Raw genomic sequence first — 18073 nt, 5'->3', positions numbered from 1 at the left:
ATTTTAGTAGAGGACAGAAGATTGACAAATTCAAAACACATTTATAAGAGCTTTCTCTTATAAGCTACATTTGTGAGTCACTGAAGAAAATTTATCTGATAAAGCAAAATAAATGCTGTAAGTTATCAGATATATTCTGAGGTACTGTGGATGCTAATAAGTATACAATTTTAAATATGATTTGTTTTACTGTATTTTTCTTTTAGGAATATTAATAACTTTCATTTGTTCAGTGCTTACTATGCAACTAACTCTGCTAAACACTACAAACATATTATCTTATAAAAGTAAGCAAAGAGAGCAGATAGGTAAATACTATTAAAACTGAGGGAATTAGAGCTCATAGATTTTAAGGAGGTTGTTGATGGTAACTGAGTGAGTAAATGGTACCTCTGGGATTTGAACCCACGTCTGTCTGAGTCTGAAGCCAGGTGCTTATCTGAGTGACCATATTCAGAGTATCAAATGTGAAAATAAGCACAAGCATTTGGTTCACTTGATGGGAGCAGGACCTCAGCTAGTAGATCAGTTCCCCAGCAGGTCCCCATTCTTCAGAACACATGGTTTCCCACCTCACCTGCTTCCTCTTCTGCTGCCTCTGCCCTTCAGTTGGGAGCTTACTTAACTACATAGGCGCACAGGCTGGGGTTGGGGGTAGGACAAGGTGTGCTAATCTTGACAGGAAGGATCTGTGTGACTTTGGGCCAACCATTTAACTTTGATGAACTTCATTTTTTTCTTCAATAATGACAATAGTATCCATCTTGCATGGTTATTGCATCATTAAATGGAGTCAGATATGTAAAAAAAAGCATGGTACCAGGCATGGGTGTTGAATGAATAAGAAAAAGCATCGTCTGTCTGTCTATCTACCTATCTACTTATCTGCATGTCTATGTACCTATTGATGTCATATTTATAAGAAAAGCAGAAATAGAACTTTTATCTCAGTTTAAACTAGCACTCTCCTCACTGGTTAGCTTAAAGTAATAGTCAACACAGATTTATTTGTCATTATTTCCTGAGACATAGATTCCTCGTTTTAGCCTTCTCCCCATTTCACTTCTGGGGGAGTTGTATATATTTGGGGTGGTGGGTGGGGCAAAGGGAAGAGGGTATGTAGCACCAGGTGTAATTTCGCACCTGTCCCAGCATCCTTGTGGGATGGCTGCAGATAGTACTGAGGCTCCAGTAAGGCTGATGCCTCCCGAGTCACAGTCTATGATAGCCTTGGTTGTTTAGTGATGCCCACTCTGAGTGTGTGTTCTGGGTGTTAAATATTTCTGACATGCCATAGCTCTGGTCAGTCCTCATAGTCTACGGGTAGAGGTCTCCGTCCCAAGTCGGGAAATGAGAGCAGAGAGGAATACTCAAGTGTTGCTGTCTGATGGTAACTGAGATTGGGGTCTCCAAGAAGCATCTGGGCTCCATGAACTCCTTTTCAGCTTGACCAACCCCTAGGGACCTGCCTTTGAGGTAGGGCAATGACGCTGGGAAATGGAGCCCCTCGTGAGAAACTATTGGAGCCAAGAGGGAGCACCCAGCTGTCAGCTCATTGGAACCCCCCCCACCGAGGAACCCCTGGAAAGCTTGTTAAAATGGCAGGTCCCAATCCAGGATCTGATTCAGTGAGTGTGAGTTGGGGCTTCACAAACAGGTATTCCTAACGCTCATGCCAGGTGTTCCTGATACAAATGTCTCAAGATGCCTTTGAGGCATCTGGTGCAGTTGCCTTATCTTGTCCATGAGGAAAACGGTTCAAGGCTCATGGAGAGTTTTGGTGGGAACTGGATTCCCAGTTCATAAATTTCTCAGCTCTCAACCTGGGCTCCTACCAAACTAGTCCTCCAGGACTCTGGAGGACAGACAGTCTCAGGCTCTGTGACTTGGCAGAATTAATCGGAGCAAAGACTGAAAGATGAGAAAAGGCAACAAAACAAGCAAATCACGTGCAGGAAGGATAAGCAGCGCTGTAACTTGGAGCACTGAAGGGCCACACATCGCTGAGGACTTCCACTGCCTCAGTCACTCTTCCTGGTGGCACTGAGTGACAGATATTAGTATCCAGATTTACCCAAGGGAAACTGAGATAACAGTGGAAAAACAACTTGCCCAAGGGCACTGGGTAGTAAGTAGAAGGGCCAGAATATGAAGATAATGGCCACGGCGATTATGACCGTGATCTGTCACTGCTGCTGCTGATGAGGATGATGACAGTGACCATGAGATTATCAAGTCAAAGTTATGGTTGTCACTTCTGGAGTGTGACCCTGGTCAGCCTCTGTGGTAAGAATGCTGCACAGGTTTCTTCACTCTGCCTCCAGCTCCAAGGCAGAGGTGAAAAGCACCAGGTTTTTCCTCTTGAAATTCAGGATTTTAAATAAGATATATATGGCACCATCTCTTCCTCACAAGGGAATAAATGAGAGTGCCATTATTCTCTTGTTCTTATTTGCAAAATTGGGGTAGAAGAAGCTACTTGGAAGTGGGGAACTTGACATTGTGAGCAACCGACTAAACGGAAGATCAGAACCTGACAGAGCCACGTGGCAGGACCGTATAAATAGAATCCTGTATCTGCGCTGTGCCTCATCTGCACACAGCACAAAGTACATTAGCAGAATTAAAATGTCAACCAGGTTAAATGTGAAGTGCGACCTGCCTTTATTATCTTGTGAGGGGGAAAAGCTGTCAAGCACTCAAGTTGTCCCAGCTGCTTTGAATATCCTTGAAGGCTGGTGGGCCTCTTCTGGAGGCTTGAGATGGGCTGAGACAGGAGGACGATGAACACACGTGGGCAGTTATTGTGGAGCTCTTTCTGCAAGGGGTCTTTCTAAAGAAGTCTGTGGTTTCTAGCAATTTCCTTCCCAGTGCAGTGGCTGCAGGGCAGGTCTAGCCCCCCAGCTCTGTTGGCTGTAAGTTTGTTTTTGATTAAAGTTCTACCACAAGTCGCTTTGGAGTTCTTCCTGGCAATCTGAACATCTCAGAAAACTCTGCTGGCATTCTCTCTGCTGGCTGATGTGGCCACCCAAATTCCCAAATATAAGGGAATGTGTGTGACTTGGCAGAGTCAAAAAATTAGATGGGAAGTCCTGGAGTCAAGATAAGATCACCCAGCATCCAGTACATTGTGCAGAAATAGAGCTGAGGTTTGTGGTGCTCTTTGTCAAGGGTCCACCTGTAGGCGTCCGCTCTGAGGGTGGAGAGGAATGTCAGGGCTGGAGAACTTCTGGGGTGTCATTGGCCAGAATGGTGAGAGTGAGGCGAGCTGCTCCTGCACCCAATGGTGTCAGGGATTGGTGCTAAAGGACAGAGTTTGGCAACTGGGATGGTGGAGGGCCCCCTCCTGCTGCCCACTCAAGACACAGTCCTCTATGGAGGACCTCAGCTCTCTGGTCCTAGCCCAAGAGCCCAGAATGCCATGTCTATGGTGTGCTCTTTCTTCCAGCATCTGCTGAGGATGCTTTAGCTGAGGAACGAGTAGTAAAACTCTCCCTTTGACTTAAATAGCAGAGGTGCTATGTTGACCCATATGACTGAAAAAAATCTAGAAATAGGAGTATTATCAGGTGAAGCTGATTTAGAGCCAACAGCAGATATTATGGTAATAATATCTTTGTTCAACTTTCTCATAAGACTTCTCATATTTTAACTCACTTTGTTTTCAGGAAAACACTCTGAAGTAGGTCTCATCATCACATCCCATCTTTACAGATGAAGGAACAGACAGAACAGAGAGGTTAAAGAACACCGTCAAAGTCACACAGCTTGTAAAGCAGAGAAGCTGGGCATAAATGCTTGCTGGTCTCCCACCAGGGCACCGCCTCTTAACCACAATACCTCATTGTCTCTGTGTAGCTCTAAAATGGAATTGTTGTCATCCTTGAAGAGTTTGTGTTCCAACAGGGGAGGTAGAGAAAGGAAATGCCCACAGAGCAGTGCGAGGCACGTGGGGCCATGTGAAATAATATCAGGATGGTCACAGAGCTGCAAATCCACCTGATTTGCAGTTCCATTCACACTGCAAACCAAATCTAAATGCTGGGAGACAAGCAGCCTTCCAACCCATCTGGAAAAACCCTGGTGGGAATGACTTCAGAGGCACTCTCGCAGCTCTCTAGTTAAGTCCTATTTTAAAGGCATGTCTCCCTCAGGAGGGGAAATTCTTGCATTGACCGTCAGAGTGATTTCAGCAGGCTCCTCTTGATGTGGTAGGACCTAGAACATTGGGCAGGGGCCTGGGATGCCACAGGCATCTCTGCAGATGCTGAACGAGTATCTGTTTGTGCAGGACATGGCACCAAGTGTAGAACAACACTGGGGAATCCAGCCTGCCACTCATACTCTCTGTGACCTTGAACAGGTCTTTTAACCTCTCTGAGCTTCCCTTCTTGTCTGTAAAGTGGAGACAATAATACCTACTTTTTAACATGTTAGGACTGATTGCAGTTCATGATGCCTCATACCCGACATGTGCCATAGGAGGCTGTCAGGATCAGGGCCACCTCCGCCAGTGAGCAGATAAATAGTGGGGTCAAGGTGGGTCATAGTGGCAACAAGGGGAGCCCTGTCAGCCAAGCAGCAGAGAAGATCATGAGTTTTCCTTCCTCCACTGAGCCTGTAGCCTCCAGATGGGGCGTGTCTCCTTCACCTCCATCTGCAGAACTCATGTTATTTATCAGTTTGACTAAATCAGCAGTTGCCCAGATATCTGGTTATGCATTATTTCAAGGCGTGTCTGTGCCTAAAGAGACTCGTATTTGAATTGATCACAGAGTAAAGCACATGGCCCTCGAAAAATGAATGGATACCCTCCTTCCACTGAGTGCCTCAAAAGAGCCAAGCAGAGAAGGAAGGATGAATTCTGTCTCTGCCTGACTGATTGGGCTGGAGACCAATCTTTTGCTGCCCTCAGAGCTGCTGGTTCTGGACTGGAATCTGTGCCATCAGTTCCTGGGCCTTTAAACTAGACCACCACCTTTGCTGTGTCCCCAGCTTGAAGCTGACAGATTGCAGCTTCATATAATCATGTGAGCCAATGCCTTATAATTCTCCTCATCTATTTGTCTATCAATTTACCTGTCTATCATCTATTATTTATCTATCTATCTATCCATCTGTCTATCATCTATCTACTTTAATGTTCTGATCAACAGCAGATAGTACTTCCATGAGAGTATAGTGGAGCTGAACAATTCCCACTGCCTAATGATGCTGAGGTCTTCCTGATGTCACAGCACAACACATTACTCATTTGTCTGTGGTTGCTGGTGGAAGAGGACCTACTTCTCTGCCAGTCATAGAAAGTACAGCAGTACAATGATGTACTGTGCATAATACTTGATAATGACAATGACAGTCTACGTTGCTGGCTCAAGTCTTTATTATACTTCCTACTGTTGCTTTAGAAACGTTTTACTGTACTAGAGTACACCATGTTGCACCAGCAAGAGCCTCCTGCATCTTGTGTCTGTCGCATCTTTCGGTTGTATCATTTTCTCTTGTGCTTGATTTCATTTCATATTGTTTTGTTTATCTTGGCCATGGAAACATGGACCAAACCGTCTATGTGTATCATATAATGAAAGGGTGTAGTAGGCTGTGCCATCAGGTTGGTGCAAGTAACTCTGTGATTGCACAATGACAGAGTCACCTAATGATGCATTTCTTACAACAGGTCCCATCTCCCTGGAGAAGGAAATGAACAGAAGATAACTCAATGCCTGAAAGTGGCCCAGGTATAAAGCACTTAGGAAATTGAATAGTCAAGTAACTGTCAGCACTGCTGGATTAGGTGAGAACCAGCCTTGGAATCAGTAGTGCTCCTGTATCCCCACGAGTCAAGAGCCCCTGGCTTTGTGACCTGACTTCCTGTGGTTCCACCATAACACAGCTTCTCTCTTCCACCTCCAAAGTGGATGCGCTCACACTCACTTAGTAAATTAAAGCAAATTAAAACGACTTTGAAAATGGTCCAGCCCTTTTCAGATAAATGAAGATGACTGAGGGTCTCAGAATCAAGGCAGGTAACTCCTGCTGGAGGTGACAGTGGAGCAGGAAAGCAGTTGTCACAGATTCTTTTCTTTCCTCCCCTCCTATCCTTCCAGAAACAGTAGGACTGGCAAGGGCAGGCTAGGGGACCAGGCGGACCTCAGTTTAAGACACAAACCTGTATTTTCTCTATTGAGAGTAGGGCAAGTCCAGTGGCTTCTCTGGGCCTCAGTCTTCTTAGCTGTGCAATGGGGATGGTATTGCAGTTGCCTCCATTTTCCCATGAGAGTTAAATAACGAAAGGAAGTCATGGGAGCTGGTGGCATATAGCAAGAACTCTATAATGGGATTATTATAATACGAACAATGAAATCCTCTCCACATTTTTCTTTTCCTTTTTTTGGTGATACTGAGGTTTGAACTCCAGGCCTCATACTTGCTAGGTAGGCACTACTTTAGCCATTTTACCAACTCTTTATGTGTTGGCTATTTTTGAGATAAGGTCTCACAAACTACTTGCCCAGGCTGGCTTTGAACGATGATCCTCCTGATCTCTGCTTCCTGAGTAGCTAGAATTATAGGTGTGAGCCACTGGTGCCTAACTCCTACACATTTTTCATACATATCTCATTAGCCCCATGGAGAAGGTAGGTAGGAGCTTGGTCCACTTGTGTTTGAAACTGGATAACTCTGTCAGTTTGCTAGGACCACCACAAAAAAGTACTAGACTGGGAAGTTAAACAACAAAAATGTATTGTTTTACCATTCTGGAGACTAGAAGTCTCAGATCAAAGGGTCAGAAAGGTTGGTTTCTCCTAAAATGCCTCTCTTGGGCTTGTAGACAGCCATTGTCCCACTGTGTCACTGCGTCATCCTATGCATGCCTGTCTCCTACTTCTTCTAAGGACACTGGTCGTATTGGATTACAGTCCACCTATATGGTCTTGCTTTGCTTTAAGTACCTCTTTACGATAATTAAAGAGGTATCTCCAAATGCAATCACCCTCTGGGGTTTGGAACACCATCAGAGGGGTTTGGGAAGACACACCTCAGTAAATGACAGCACCTTGGCTAGCAAGAGGCTGTGTGACTTGCTCCAGGCTTCACAGTAGGAATGAGTGCTGGTTTGGTGGGAATGGTGGTGAGAAATAGGTTCCTGGAGTCTCTACACATACCAGGGTCCCAGCCCAGCAGAAGGTGGAGAGACAGCCTGCTGTCACACTCAGCCACCTTGCAGTCATTTCTCTTGGTGATCTGAGCAGCTGCAAAATGTGCTGGATTCAAAGGAGATGCCTCTCTGTCATGCCCTCAAAGAACTCACCGAGTTCAGCAGATGTCTCCTGCTGCAATGAATGATAAATCAGCCCACAATGGTGGAGGCTGGGCACTCCTCAACTCTGCTTGCAAATGCTTTCAGTCCTCAGAAGGGTTGAAAGAAGCCAAATTACAGAGTTCACTTAGAGGATTCAAAAGCTGGAGATGAAACTCTTTGGAGGGTTTTTGTATGTCTTTTGCTTCCCCTCCACCGCACACACTGTTACTGTGGCAGGCGAAACTTATGAAGTGTAATTTTCCCTTTCAATAGTATTCTTTTCATTCTAGAATATAAAATCCAAATTCCAATTTGCTCAACATTCTTATGGATCCTATTGCGTGCCAGGTACCATGCTAGTGCTTTCATCTCTCTTATGTCAGTGAACCCCCCAAATAGCCTTGAGAGACAGAAGCTACAGATCTGATTTTAAAACTGAAGGGAGCTGAGGCTCTTTGGGGGAAAGACACATTCCAGGGACCCTCTTCTGACTGAACCAGGGTGTGAATTCATTGGCAGGGCTTCAAATCTTGTTCACAATACATTTGACCTTGCTGACTTGGTTAGTACAGGAGATACAATACAATTGCTGGAAGTCAGCCTTTCCTGGCACAGCGTAAGAGCAGAGCCTCGAACTCACAAGCTGGTTCCTACTCATGCCCTTTGGCACCATTTCCCACCCATCTGCTCTGAGCAGCTTTGTGCATTTTCTTTCTTTCTTTGGCCTGTTCTTCTCAAACTACAACAGCTTGATGATGTGGGGCTCTCATGCATCTGCCTGCCCATATCTCTGCTCTAAGAAACAGGTTCATTCCTCAAAAGTCTCCCACCACCTTTCTCTTCAGTTTCTACTTCAAGTTTTCCACAAGATCAGAGATGTGTTCTGGAGAAGGAATGTGAACAGACTAGAAAATGATAAATCACACCCCTTGATGCAAAGAACTTTGCAAAGTCACAGTGAGTTGGGGAGGGAAGGAAGAATTAATAAGCCATGACAAATAGGGGTAGCAGTGTAGTTAGTACAGTGAGATTTGTTTCATGGACATCTCACTATGGCAGTTGTGACACATGGGTCACTTCTTTGGTGCCAGGCTCTGTTCTAAGACTGCTATGTGAATTAGCTTGTTTACTCTTTGTTATCTGTTCTCAATATGGTACATGCTTATCACCCTCCTGAGAAAACTTTGGGCTTGCAGCTCCTTTGGAGGTGACAATACAGAGAGGAAAACATTGCCTAAAAATGAAGATTGCTCCTTTCATTCCCAATCTCCTCTTCTTCAAACATGTTCCTTTGGATAGGAAGGTCAAGGGGGAATCCCAAAGTCTAGTTAGAACCTGGAAGCAAGAAATGAAATTGCATCTTCTTTAAAGTTTCCCCACACAAATCACAGAGACAGCAGGACGCATAATGGCCTTAAAACAGGGGACTTCTAAATGTTGACCTACTCAAGGTAAGAAGGAAGGCTGGTTAGCTTTCAACCTTGGAAAATACAAAAAGTATGGATGCCTTTTTTTTTTTTCTTTTATTATTCATATGTGCATACAAGGCTTGGTTCATTTCTCCCCCCTGCCCCCACCCCCTCCCTTACCACCCACTCCACCTCCTCCCGCTCCCCCCCCTCAATACCCAGCAGAAACTATTTTCCCCTTATCTCTAATTTTGTTGTAGAGACAGTATAAGCATTAATAGGAAGGAACAAGGGGTTTTGCTGGTTGAGATAAGGATAGCTATACAGGGCATTGACTCACATTGATTTCCTGTGCATGGGTGTTACCTTCTAGGTTAATTCTTTTTGATCTAACCTTTTCTCTAGTACCTGTTCCCCTTTTCCTATTGGCCTCAGTTGCTTTTAAGGTATCTGCTTTAGTTTCTCTGCATTAAGGGCAACAAATGCTAGCTAGTTTTTTAGGTGTCTTACCTATCCTCACCCCTCCCTTGTGTGCTCTCGCGTTTATCATGTGCTCATAGTCCAATCCCCTTGTTGTGTTTGCCCTTGATCTAATGTCCACATATGAGGGAGAACATACGATTTTTGGTCTTTTGGGCCAGGCTAACCTCACTCAGAATGATGTTCTCCAGTTCCAAGTATGGATGCCTTGAAGGGTTAAAAGATAGGGATCCCATGTCAGCCCATTTCGAGGATCAATATGCATCTTGAAACCATATGCCATTCAATTACCTGACTAATTCCACTTCCTCTGATTCAGTCTCCTTGGAAGAGATGAATCTGCAGACTCAGTCATTCAACCCCCTTTGGCATGCACACTTCATTCTTCCTGCTATGGGGAAACACAGTACAGAGCTTACTCAGCCGTTTGTTCTGCTTCTTGAAGTATGCATGTTCTTCCAGCACTCTCTGTCTTCAGCTTCATGATATGGGTAAGTTCTGAAAAAAAAAAAGCTATCAGTTGCCTTGTCGTTCTCTTTTCAGTATAAGCGCTTGGTCAATTCAGGGAAACATGAGGCCAACAGGATACGATAGGGTTCCTCAGGCTTCTTCTTTCTTAGATCACCACTGTCGTCTTCCTGCATTTGAAGCAGATTATAGCTCAAAAGGAAAGTTACTTTCCCTGGGCTTTTAGCACTGTGCTTATGTATTGCCCAATGTGTTGGGTGTGGCACCTCAGTGCTCAGAGAGACTCAAAGTACAAGGCAAGGCATTAACGAGGCTATGTAGCCACCTTCCTGATGCTCTGATACTTGTGTGAATGAGCATTCAGCATCTGCCGACAGGCAACTCTCCCTTGTCACAGGCAGGTTCTGTTGAGTTCAAATCACAAGTTGACATACCCAGTTGGTGGGAATGTAAATTAGTACAACCACTATGGAAAACAGTATGGAGGCTCCTCAAAAAACTAAAAATAAGCCTGCTATGGGATCCAGCAATTCCACTCCTAGGGATACACCCGTAGGAATGTAAGTCAGATTACAATAAAGAAACCTGCACACCCATGTTTATTGCAGCATTATTCTCAATAGCTAAGTTATAGAAACAGCCAAGATGCCCCACTACTGATGAATGGATTAAGAAAATGTGGTACTTATACACAATGGAATTTTATTCAGCCACAAAGAAGAATGAATTATGTTGTTTGCAGGTAAATGGAAGGGACCGGAGAACATCATCTTCAGTGAAGTTATCCAGGTTCAGAAAGCCAAAGGCTGCACGTTTTCTCTCATATGTGGCATGTAAACCTAACATAAATCTAACAGTGTTATGAAAAACAGGTCACACTAAGGGGACATCACATACAAGAGAGGGAGTGTTAAAAAAAGGAAGTTAAGAAGGTGAATATGGTTGATTTACTTCCTATACAAGAATGAATATACAATTTTTAAACCCGTTGAAATCACCATAAGAAGGGGACTAAGGTAGAAAGGAAAGGAGAAAAATAGAGGGGTGAACCAATTCAGGTTATAATGCATACATTCATGGAAATGTCACAAGGAAACTCCCTATATAGCTGTCTTAAATAAACAAAAATGTGTTTTTTTTTTTTTTTACAAAATTGGAGAATAGAGGGCAGAACAGGCTGGGAAATTGGTACCAGTTGGAGGGGGGAGGATGAGGGGAAAGGGTGTGGGAGGGTGAATATGGAACAAATACTGTGTATACATGTATTTAAATGGAAAAAAGAGAACTTTTGAAACTATTTCAGGAATGGGAGGGGAAGATAAGGGAGAATGGTGGAGGGGATGAATTTAAGTATGAGATATTTGATATACTGTAAGAAGTTTGAAATACCACAATGTGCCCCAAGCACAACAACAATAAAGAAATCAAAATATTTTAATGACAGGGTCAATAGTTAACTGTATGTCTTTTTTTGGCTATACTACGTCTAAGCCCTGGATCAAACACAAAAACCTCACAAGTTGAAAGATAATAAATGTATGAAGAGCTGGGTCCTTCCGAGAGGGGCTGGACAGGGGCACACACCCTTGAAGCCAGCCCTGAAAGAAGGCTCAAGGAGTCAGGAGCACGAAGCTGGAGGGTGGTGGGGAGAACCTTGGCCAGCATGATGTCTGCTCAGTTCTGAGTTGGGCACCCTCTCTGGGCACCTCTGTCTTCCCCAGTTGCTTCCTGAGCAGTTGGCTTTCTCATTCTCCTGAGAAACACACATTGGATTGGAAAACTTGCTCTGTTGACTTCATAAGAACTAGCCCCAGGCACTGGCAGTTTATCTTGAAACAGTATGCCATATATAAAACTCAGGAAATGAAAAACTCAGGAAACGAAAAAAAAAAAATTCCCTGTCTCCTCTAACAATCAGGGAGCCTATTAAAGAAGCCAAATGGCCTGAGGGGGAAGTAGGAGTGGAGGGAGTTTGATTGCCCAGCCTTGCAAAGGCACATCAAACACTGCAAACACGTGAAAATCTGCAGACTTCTCAGGGACAAGAAATCAGCTCCTCATGGATCTCTTCCTCTGGTTTAGAACAGGATTTTAAGAAACTGGACTGTTGAAAGGTACTCATCAAAATTCTTGGGCCTATGCATAAATTAAAAATCACTCCACAGCTGACACAACTGAAGAATGAGGAAGATTGGAAGCAGAATTTGGCACCATTGACAACCAGTTGTCTAGTTTATTTCTTGGGTTGACATATTGTCTAATTATCTATGTATATGTGCATATGTATATAACTAAATAATACAATGTGTCTCTTTTTAACAAGTGCTCTTCTTTTGCTTATACCTAACTTTAATCTACTTATCTTTCCTTCCAACTGTGGCCAGAGTTTTTATTTTCATTGCCACCAAATGTTATGTGACTCATAACACTAGCCAGAACTCTGTGCTGTGAGACATGATAGTCACCATTTATTGAAGACTTCCTGTGTATGGACCTCCCCCCAGGTGTTTGTGTGCACGCTGTTTTGTGACTCCAACTCAGCTTTGTGGTATTCAGATGATCACTGCAATTTTTAACTTAAGCTTATTTCGCAGTCATTATAGATTTGCCTGCAGTTGTAAGGAATAATGCAAAGAGGTCTAATGTACCCTTTACTCAAATTTCCTCACTGATAGCATTTTGCAAAATTATAGTACCATAAATACCACATCTGGGATATTGACACTGATACAGTCCACCAATCTTTTTTGGATTTTCCAAGTGTTTTTTTTTGTACTGATGTGTGTGTGAGAGAGAGACGAGGTTATATTTAATGCTATGCAATTTTATCACAGGTATAAGTTCATGAACTCACCATCACAACCAGGAAACACAATAGTTCTATTGTTATAAGGTCCCCTGCCATTGATCTTTTATAACCATCTCTATTTCCTTCCTGTTCCCCATCCCCTTAACTCTTGGCAACTACCAATATGACCATTGTTTCAATCATTTTGCCATTTCAAAAATATTAATTATATTGTATTAATTATTATATAGTCTATTTCTCTGAAACACACACACACACACACACACATATATAAACTCATAATCTGTGAGCTCCTAGGACAGAGGTTATTTCTTCCTCATTACCATGTGGTTGAGATGTAATACACTGTCTGGAGTCCATAAATGCAGACTGAAGCAAGGAGCAATGTTTTATTCCATATGTTCTAAAATGATAGTTACCGACAGTTAACTGTTGTTGGCATATGGGTTGAACTGCAGTGGAAGCCATAAAGCCCAGTGAAGAATGCTAGTTTAAGAAGAAGTAAATTCTGTCATTTGTGACAAAGCAAGTGAACATGGATGACATGGTGCTAAGTGAAAGAAGCCAAAAGCAGAAAAATATATGATGGATTGATCTCACTTTCACTTGCCATCTTAGACAATCAACCTTCTATGGCAGACAGTAGAATGGTGGTTACCAGAGCTGGAGGTGGGAATAGGTTGGCTAGATGTTGGGTAAATGGTGCAAAGTTTCAGCTAGACAGGTGGAATAATTTTCTTCAGATCTAAATTGTCACAAGGAATCCCCCCTTACAACAAATATATTCTAATAAAAAATGAAAAAATGTTTCTTGAGATCTGTTCCAAAGCATGGTGATTATAGTTGAAAATAGTGTATTAGGTATTTTGAACATGGTAAGAGTAAATTTGAGATGTTCTTCACCACAAAAGGTAACATTTGAGGTGATGCATGTTAGCTAATTTGATTTAATTATTCTACATTTTACAATGTATTATGCCATATTGTATCCCTTAAATATATGCAATTATAATGTGCTAATTTACAATACTAGATAAGAATGCTGGCTCTGGTTTAAGGTATTAGATCTTGCCAAGCTTCTTTGCCTCTGTGTTTCTACACAGCAAAAATGACATAATGGAAGAACCTACTTTCTAGGGTTGTTATGAAGATGTGAATCATTTAGCCCCATGTTTGGCACAGAGTAAGGCTAGCTATTGCTATTGTACAGAGGGGAAATGAAGAATTGGACAGGCAACAGAAAGAAGAGTGGAGGAGAGATGGAAGTGGGTTGAAAAGACAAGATCCACAGGGCAGCTCAGGGTTGGTCCACAGAGATCTCAGAGTAGATCTCAGGATTCCCTTTGGAGATCCTGCTTATCTTTCCCTCTCCAGTTTGCAGTCAGGGTATCCAGCAGGCATCTGGGGGGAATTCACTGATCTGAGTGCTAAATAGAAAATGGTACAATCAGGGAGGTAGCCATTCTGATTCCAGGCAACCAGAACAAATTGGGGAAACAAGACTGAAAGGAGGTGCTTGGCAAGGTAGTGAGGATTTGGACCATGAATACATGTCACGAAAGGCCATCAGGTGTCTCTGGCCAATGCAGCAAGAGCTGCTCTGAGCAGTGCACATCCATGGTTGAGTGCACCATAATAACAGAAACAGAAATTGCAAAAGTAGTCATTAATTGTATGCTTTTAAAGAGTTGTCTAGTGATAATTTTTATTTACAAATGAAGCCAAATGATGTGAGCGACTAAACACTTGGCATCCAGTGAACTTAAAACTCCAGCTGGTGTGGATTCAAAACTAGTGTCCTCAGCCCCTCTACTATGCTGAGGTCACCGGCGGGGGTGGGGGGAGGGTTAGCATCAGAGAAGAAAGAGGGGTCTCTGGAGGAGCTACCCCATCACCAGCATCTTAGGAAGGATGCTGACCATGTTAAGTTCAGATTTGTCACTGTGACTGCGTGGCAGGAAGCATCCAAGGCACAAGGGGATGTGCTAATGACAGGGGGCCTGGGGTTATATTTCTGAGCCTCAGGCTGTATTCCTGGGCCTCAGGTTATTCCCCCAAAGTGAACGGTACCCAATGTGTGGGAAATGTCACAGAGTGAGCAGTGGCTGCTGAATAGGAGCGTCAGGAACAAGAATCAGAAACGGTGGTCCATCATTGCTTGAATTAGCCAAAGATTAAAAAGACATTTACTAGCAAAATCACTATCTCAGGAGAGGATGCAAGACAAACGTTTCAGATGTTCCACACTGGAAAACAGAAAGCTGTTTTCTCAACAAGTTCACAGAGCTCAGTTTAGATTTTAGAAAATCTGTGCCCTAGGCTTGACTGCTGCTACCCCACTTGTTTTTCTTTGGATATAGGAGACCTAAGTATCTCAGGTTGCTTAGCTCAGGCTGTTTGATGCCTGTTGTCCTGACTCAGTTTCCAACATGGTTCCTTCCACTCCCCAAAGGATCTCACCTCGAGGTTTCCTTATGTGCTTCCCCTGTGTCACAAGGAGAAGGGGAGACCCATGTTTCAGGGAAGCCAAAGTCCACTTGAACATAAGCATTGGCCCAGGGCTGACGGTTTGTCCCACAAGAGTTAATCTACATCCTTCCCCACAATGGGTTTGTGGGCATTGAGAGAGAAGCGTGGGTGCTTGTGGTGTTACTTTGCAAAATATGTGTGCAGAGACACCAGGCCTTTTGCTTTTGCCACAGAGAGTGAGTCTGACCAAAACATCTACAAGGATGAGTGAGTACAGAGAGAAAATGGAGCTGGAGAGAGACAGACAGACATGGAGATAGACAAAGACAGAGAGAAAGGGAGGCAGAGAGAGACAGAGAGAAAGAGACCGACAGGAAAGCAACACAAAGATAGAGACAGAGAGATACAGAGACAGACACAGAGATAGAGACAAAGAGAGAGAGAAATGAAGGAGACAGAGACAGACACAGAAACAGAGATAGAGATAGAAAGAGACATACAGAGAGATAGACAGAGATATACAGAGAGACTAAAACAGAGATCAAGACAGAGACAAAGACAAAGGAAGAAGCAGAAAGACAAGAGAGACAGCATGAGAGACACAGAGACACAGGGAGAGAGATAGGAAACAGAAAGACAGAGAGAAACAGAGAGAGACAGACAGAGAAGAGCGAGAGGAGGGAGAGTGAGCAAGCATCTTGGACCCCTAAGAATCCCGTCCTTCAGACAGCTGTGCTGGAGCCCTGAGGCACCCAGTTCTATGAGTCCATTCAGTCTCTTTCATTTTTCAGTAGGTTTCAATTAGGTTTCTACTGCTTATAACAGAGAACAATGCCTGAGAAATTTGAAAGTGAACACTTATCTCTCATATTCCATTCAAAGGTAATCCTTGTGTTAAGTTCTGCCTGTGATGTGTATCACTTAATCTTGGCAAAATTAATGAAGATCATTAACCCCCTTGCATAACTGAAAAATACAAAACTCGGACATTACTGACTACTTCAAGGTCAAGTGCAAACAGGAGGTGCCTCACTGGGATGTGCCAACCAGTGGATGCGGGACCTGTGCTTTTTCACCACACCATGTGGACCAGTGTGGCTGGGGAGGGCACACTGCTGTGCCCCTGGCCCCCCACCTGCTCCTGGAGTTTGGAGTCGCCGCCCCAGTGTTCCAAACCCACATGCTGGCTGCCTCATTTTCTCTCTTCATAAGGCAAAAGGTGACCTTGAGCATATCAGTGAATACCTTTAATCTTAGTTACCCGGCTGTATTAAAATGTGGTGACAGAATGGAAATGCTTAGAAAACCACGATGTGTCATACCAGTCGGCCTTGTTTTCATGGTGAGTTAATTTTCTTCCAACAGATTCTTATTTTACTCTATGTGATAGGCAAGTGATTCTGTGGACTAGGGAGATTAGTCACCCTGGATTGCCTGGGCCCGGGGTTTTCCTAGGACTAAAGCAAGGACTGCCTGAGGAAAATCAGGCTGGTTGGTCACCCCAATATTCTGACCTCTTGCAGGATTTGTCACATACTCTGCCTGCTGATCTGTCTGTCTTCTCAGATGACAGTCTTCAGTTCTTTAGGGCAAGAACTGTATTTTATTCAACTGTAGCCCCTCCCCTTTACTTAGCAGAGGCCTGTTATTGTTGAATTAACGACTGCCTTATAAATAAGTGAATTAATAATCAACACTGACAGCTTTGCATATAAGCTATGTGATACCTTGTTTTGAAAGGCATTTGGCCTAGGGAGATGCTAGATTCAAGGATGGATTTGCAGAAATCAAGAAATTCGAGAAATGCTGCATATCAGCAGGGTGCTGTGGATCCTGCCTGTAATCCTGGCTACTCAGGAGGCAGAGATTAGGAGGATTGTGGTTTGAAGCCACCCTGGGAAAATTGTTCTTGAGACCCTATTTCAAAAATATCCAACACAAAGGGCTGGCATAGTGGCTGAAGTGATAGAACACCTGCCCCCATGGTGGCATTAGGGACTTTATACAAAGAGGAAGAGAGACCTGAGCTGGCTCACTTGCTCAGTTTCACCACAGGACGGCCCTCCACTGTGTTATGATGCAGCACAAGGTCCTCACCCGAAGCCAGCAGATGTGGGCACCACACTCTTGGATATCCTAGCCATCAGAACCATGAGCTAATTAAGCTTCAAGTTTCCATAATTTACTCAATTTCAGGTATTTTGTTACAGTCACAGAAGATGGACTAAGATAACAGTGATAGTATTGGTTTCCTATGACCTCCACTCCCGAGAAAGCAATCCGGTCACTCCCACAAAGCCCTTTACTTCAAAAAAGTCCTCAGTGCGTCTTTTTTGATATGGCCACTGCACCCGCTCTATGAGCTCCTATGGTGTGGTGTGGTGCTTGAACTGCAGGGGAAGCTGTGGTGGGGGGAAAGCCTGGTCTCCAAAGGTCGGGCTTCTGAAATTGCAGCCTGCGCTTCTCCCAGCCACCTAACCAGCTGTGAAAGATCCAGTTCAGACTTCTGTTCAGATCACATTTCAGTCTACACCCACTAAAATGAAACAGGACAGACCTGGAGAGGCAGAGGCCTCCACCCACCAACGTGCCATCACTTCATATGGGCATCGCTCAAGCGTTTAGACTCTGAACTGAAAACACAGCCAAAACGGGCTGTAACTATTCCGTGGACAATAAGTACTGGATGACAAGATGATGTTAAAGTCGTCTTCCATGGGCGAGCATCCAAAGCTTACAGGAACCAGATTGTGTAATTTTAAAGTAGACTTGGGAGTTGGGAATGTGAGTCAGTGAGGGGCTGGTTTAGGCATTTGTGAAGCCCACCCAATAATCACTGGCTGCAGAAGTATGAGAGTCACTTCTCCATTGCTGGGCCAATACGGAATTCTCCACTCCTCCTTGTTCCCACCAAAAATACAGTAATGTAATGATAAAAAGCAATTACTATTCTTAAAGACCATTCCTTCTTTCCTATCCAAATGTGTGCAAGTTGGAACAGTAGATACTTGCTGGACAGCTCAGCTGAGTGGCAGGGAATGAAGTCTGATTAAATACAGTGTTAAAGTCATAAAGGGTGACTTCAGGACTATCTTACCAGGACACAGAATTTGGGATTAGTGCCAACCTCTTAGG

The sequence above is a fragment of the Castor canadensis genome, chromosome 16 (assembly GCF_047511655.1).
Source record: "Castor canadensis chromosome 16, mCasCan1.hap1v2, whole genome shotgun sequence".
NCBI lineage: Eukaryota > Metazoa > Chordata > Mammalia > Rodentia > Castoridae > Castor > Castor canadensis.
Note: the sequence above shows the minus strand (reverse complement) of the source record.